Raw genomic sequence first — 5417 nt, 5'->3', positions numbered from 1 at the left:
TAATTTTTTAATTGAAAGTATTATTTGAGGCGAAGTTTTAGGATGAAATATTTGGGGGAGTTACAAATATGAATGTCCAAATTCAAATTAAAATATAATCATGTGTCAACTAGACTAAGAAAGATAAATGAAAGAATTCTACGTGTGTGGATCTCCGAGTGGTAGTTGTTCATAACCTTCCGCATCGTGGCATCCGAGTTTTTCTTTGGCCGTTAAATATAAGGTTTGATCCCAAAAGATAACCATGAATAACATCATATAGAATCCGCACGGGTATAAAAGCCATATTAAAAAAGGGAGCATGACTAACGTCGACTTAAAGTGGGAGTGTATAGAGGTGAATTATAATGTAGCCTGGTCACGCATAACAAATTGAAACCCGGATTTTTATAACGGTTTTAAAAATCATGTAAAAAAAGAACGAGAATAATAGCTAACGGGATAAAACTTTTTATACATCTAGTTTGGTCATGCATAACATATTGAAACCCGGATCCTACAATTTTGCGGATAGATTGTTGTTTACGTTGTGTGGATTACTCAAAGGTAGAAACTCCATTGCAGTTTTGCGGATGTCGTTAACCATGTGTACACTATCACTTCGATCTAGCTCCATCCTTAATTAACACACAACTTGTTTCAGTTAGAACAAAAACAGTCTTCTGCCGGCGGGTTTCACCACTTCGATTCTGGTGTTTCCATGGTACTCACGTTCCTAAGGAACTTTTGAAAAATGATACAACCAGTTGAGTTTCAACTAGGCTGTCCAAGTCAGCAGACATGAACCAAATGAAGGTGATTGACCTGAAGATTTGCCAACCAACTGTCGGCTGCCTGCAATAGATCCGTCAGCAATTCGCCTTCATTGTTGATCCATAGAGGTTCTTTTAACTTGAATGAAGCAAGAACAAACACTGGTAATGAGATTTTTGGGGTACCTGTCTTCCCAGGATTCATAACAGGCGGATGCTCATGTTGATTGCCTGCAATAAACAATTATGTAAATTTTAATGTAGACACACACAGACCACCAGGAATGGACTAGCATACAAACAATTTATCTAAATTGATTGGTGAAAAAACTGGATCTATATTAACGTTTTCACTTTCATTGCTAAAGTTATGTGTATTTCCTAATGTTTTGCATCTGAATCCACAAGAGACCATCCAGTATCGTCTCTCTTGATGCATTTAGGGTGGTGTTTGGATATGTTAACTAGAGGTAATCACGTGATACTAATCATACTAAGATAAATGTAATAAAACAGGTTGTTGGAGATAGTGTTTGAACATGTTATGCTATTTGAGGTTGTAAGTTTTAACCATCAGATGCTCGGTTTTTCAAGTGTTTGGAAACTCTGATTACTCGATAAATTAAGAAAACAACCAAAAAAGACCCTGTTGTGGAAAAAAAAAAAGTAAAAGTGATCAGTTTATCCAAGCATTAGAAACTGATACTTATTTCAGTAATCAAATCATCAGCTTCAAAATCCAACACAAAAGTTATATAGAAAAAATACAAACCTGTGATTGGTGTATGAAGAGAATGAAACGTCAAAAAACAAAAAACAAATCACAACTTTTCATGCTTTTCAGCTCTGGGAAGTGACGCGCAAAATCAAGTATATATGCAACAGATTAATGTAGAATTATTTATATCAGAAACACCACATAACATATCTTAAAACTTTATTAGACACTTTTCTAATAAACAAACCTTATCAGTCAAAGGTTCACGATAGACCTAGCAAACGGGTTGGTTCGGTTCGGTTCGGGTCGGGTCGGGTCATGGGTCAAACGGGTCAATTATGAAAAAGGGTTGTTTTGGTTCGGGTCGGAACGGGTTCGGGTCAGAACGGGTCCGGGTCAGAACGAGTTTCGGGTCAGTTTGGGGTAGACCTAAAGGTTGGTTGACCCATATTGATGCATTAGGGTCAGGATTGTCCCCCTGGTTCCCGACCTCAAGGTTGATTGCGCTCCAAATACTCAACTGAAAGACATATTTGAGGTCTTGCTGATTCACCCTCATCACTAGAGAAGCCTTATTGAAGGGCGTGTTGCTGATTTAACCATGACTGATCCAACCGCCGAAAAATTTCACTCTTTGGGAGGTCGTAATCACTACTTGAGTCTCGAAAAGAGTCAACATTGCTGTCCTCGGTGTGGTGCCTATCACAGCAGGAAACAAGATTAATGTCTAATAGAAAATAGAATAAAATCACGTTCAAACACTACAGACTCACAAAACAAAATTTAATACTTGAAATACATGTATAAATAGACATCTTCGAAACACTAAAATATGTATGTTTACAGGGTACAAGGACATTACAAACAGTTGGTCAAGAAAAAACCAAACATAGAGTAAAACAAGTGTAATAACTAATAAAGTATAAAACAAACTACCATAATCGCTCAACCAATAGATAGAAACCCTAAGTGCATCGTAATAGAATCTTCTGTAAGCCATAACCCAGGTTATTATGATTAGGGTTCAATCAGTATAGTAAAATAGAACAAACACAAAGCAGTCTTACAACATGTAGGCTATAGTTCACATCAAGGAGCATTCATGAAACTAAGCAAGTTCATGAATCATTATTTTTGGATAAAATAACAAAAAGAAGAGTCTGTTGAAACAATTCAGCCACTTAAAGGATCCAAAAACCATATACCTTGATTTGGCTAAGATTTCAAAGGTTCCATGTATAAAAAAATGTTAAGGTTCACTATGCCTATCAAACCACCTAAATGCCATGCCTAACTATCAAAAGTTTTGGCACTAAGCCATGTGAGCGTAAAAGCTTTTGCAAATACCTCAAACAGAACCGTAATTTATACTCATGACTATCATATGCTGACACTAATAACATGTGTACATCCACATTTGGATTATTTAAGATTCTAGTTCACCATCAGTTGGTTCACTATTGAGGCCTGGGAATCCCAAAAACATGTAACTTAGGCTATTCACATGTTTTACTATGATTTAGTATACGAACCATACTCAAGCCTCGACGCGCCTACAAGCTTAAGTTCAAGTATAACCCTAACTTACACAAATGGTCATTTCATATCAACTTAACAACCATATCCTACATCTGTCAGCCTTGAGGACCAAAAGTGTTACAAGATTGTACAAGGTTATTATTTCTCAAAAGTTAGGACCAAATCCAAATTATGAACATGATAGGGACCAGGACCATCTGTATAACACACTTCGCCAACTTATTTTTCAGACTCTTTTAAAGGACCACATTTTCAAGTCACCTGGACTGTTTGTTATTACTTGTGCTCAAAGCATACAAGCCTCAAAACAGGAGGCACACATGCTCTTTGTAGTACTAATATCACAAAAGAGAACATTAATCAATATGCTATCATAAAGATAATGACCATATATACCTTTCTTGTCCAACTGTATTAAATCAAGTCCGCACAAGCAGATATTCATATCGTCGCTCTTTTCCATTAATCAAATTAATGTTTACTAAACAAATCAGAAGTCAAAACCTTCCAATTCAATAACATAATTTTATACAGCCCTAAAAGAACACTGAATCACTGAACAAACCAAAATCAAATTCAGTTTTAAAACCAATGTTAAATAACATCCAAGAAAATTAATTCTGAAAACTAAGAATTTATTTGCTTTCATTAAAAGAACCCCTATTCAACCAGATGATAATTGATATGTTTGAATTCCCCCAATTCGTAACCCTAGATCGAAGTTCAAACAAAGCATATGATATGAACCGAAAGATGAATAAGAAACTAGGGTTTACCTTTTCCGGTCTCAATATGAGGCGAAATCACCGGAAATTCCAATCCATGTAGTCTGCAATTAGAACCAACCCTCAGATCTGCATCACCCGAACTCAACTTTTCATATCCAATCCATGTAGTCTCCATATGGAGGGAACAAATATATAACACGCTTGAGAAACTTAACGCTAATCACATAGATAAAAGGATTCACATAGTCGATCTTCTCGAATTAGAACCAGGAACAGATATGGTATGAGGTGGGAACAGTTGTGAGACGATTTAAAGTTTAGATATATGTGGCTAATGTATATTATTTGGTCATCCATTTTTTTATATGTGACTTTAAAGTTTAGATATATGTGGCTAATGTATATTATTTGGTCATACAATTTTTTTCTCTGTGGCATTTGCTATTATTCTTCACACAAAACAAAACAAAACAAAAATAAAACATAATACTAAAATAAATTATCAATGGTGAGGCTAGTTGTTATCTAAAGCTATATCAAAATTTTGCGATTTTACGTGTGATTATTGTCTATTCTTTGGTCATATATATTTTTCATGACATTTGTTATCATTCCGTCACCCAAAAATAAACTAAGCAACGATGGTGTTACGAATCTTTATGTACAGCCACATGAAATTTTGTAACTTTGAGTTTGACTATTGCCTAACATTTTGTTACACAAAATAATATATGTGATCATATGTATTACCTTTTAGCAACATCATCACATAAATATTGTGATCGTATATCATATTTGGTCACACTTTTTTTAGTGTGGCTACTAAATGTCTTAGTTTTTTTTTCAAAGATATGTTTTAGCCACATCGTTAAAAAATACCATGGCCGTAGATCACATTTCGCAACACATTTCCAGTGTGGCTAATAAATGTCACAATTTTTTTCTTAAATTGTGGCTAAAGGTTTCAAAAACATGGGCTTTTGGTCACATAAAACAATTACCATGGTCGTAGATAACATTTGGCCACATTTTTTTTAGTGTGAGTAATAAATGTCATAGTTTTTTCTTAAAGTGTGGCTAAAGGTTTTGAGTTGTTATATAATGGCCACATGAATACGTAAAATGTGTGGCGATAAGTGGGCTTAAAGTTTTTCAAATGTTAGAAATGACCTTTAGCCACACATTTAATCAAAAGTGTGGCTGGACGCTTTGGCCATATGTGTGGCCGTAGGTGGTTTTTGACGTAGTGTCTCTTCAGACACAACTTCACTGACTTCTTCTGTTTCAACAACACATTCCGGTTCTTCCACAATCTCTGCCATCATGGACATACCCTCACTACCAGGGATATACTTATCCCAACTAAAACCTTCAGCAACCTTCTCATCATCCTGATTGACTAGAAGAGCCTTTTCAGGCTTGTTTTCGATCTGAGGTCTTTGTGTGAATGGTTGTTGACTTGTCTTGTGATAAATTGCCTGTCTGTAGTAGTCGTTCGTGAACGGGTTTTGATGATTGTTGACCTCTCTATTTGGACATTCCCGCTTGAAATGTCTCTTCTCTTTACATTTGAAACATGTGACTTTTGATTTATCAAACCCAAGCTTTTGATCAGGTCCTGAAAGACTGTTCCGACCAGTTATCTCCATAAATCTTTGAGCTCTCCTCACCAAGCTTGCC

At 35.7% G+C, this 5417-nt stretch overlaps 1 long non-coding RNA gene across 1 annotated transcript; it reads right to left on the bottom strand.

Moving 5' to 3' along the window:
- Positions 1-370: 370 nt before the first annotated feature.
- On the bottom strand, positions 371-4052 carry LOC110889187. Its single transcript, XR_004891808.1, has 2 exons — positions 3786-4052; positions 371-2169 (listed from the first exon to the last, which is right to left on the bottom strand). It is a non-coding gene; the product is annotated as an uncharacterized LOC110889187 (long non-coding RNA).
- Between the last annotated feature and the right edge of the window lie 1365 nt (positions 4053-5417).

This window comes from Helianthus annuus, chromosome 4, assembly GCF_002127325.2.
Source record: "Helianthus annuus cultivar XRQ/B chromosome 4, HanXRQr2.0-SUNRISE, whole genome shotgun sequence".
Classification (NCBI taxonomy): domain Eukaryota; kingdom Viridiplantae; phylum Streptophyta; class Magnoliopsida; order Asterales; family Asteraceae; genus Helianthus; species Helianthus annuus.
Note: the sequence above shows the minus strand (reverse complement) of the source record. Positions and strands in the feature narration are given on the sequence as shown.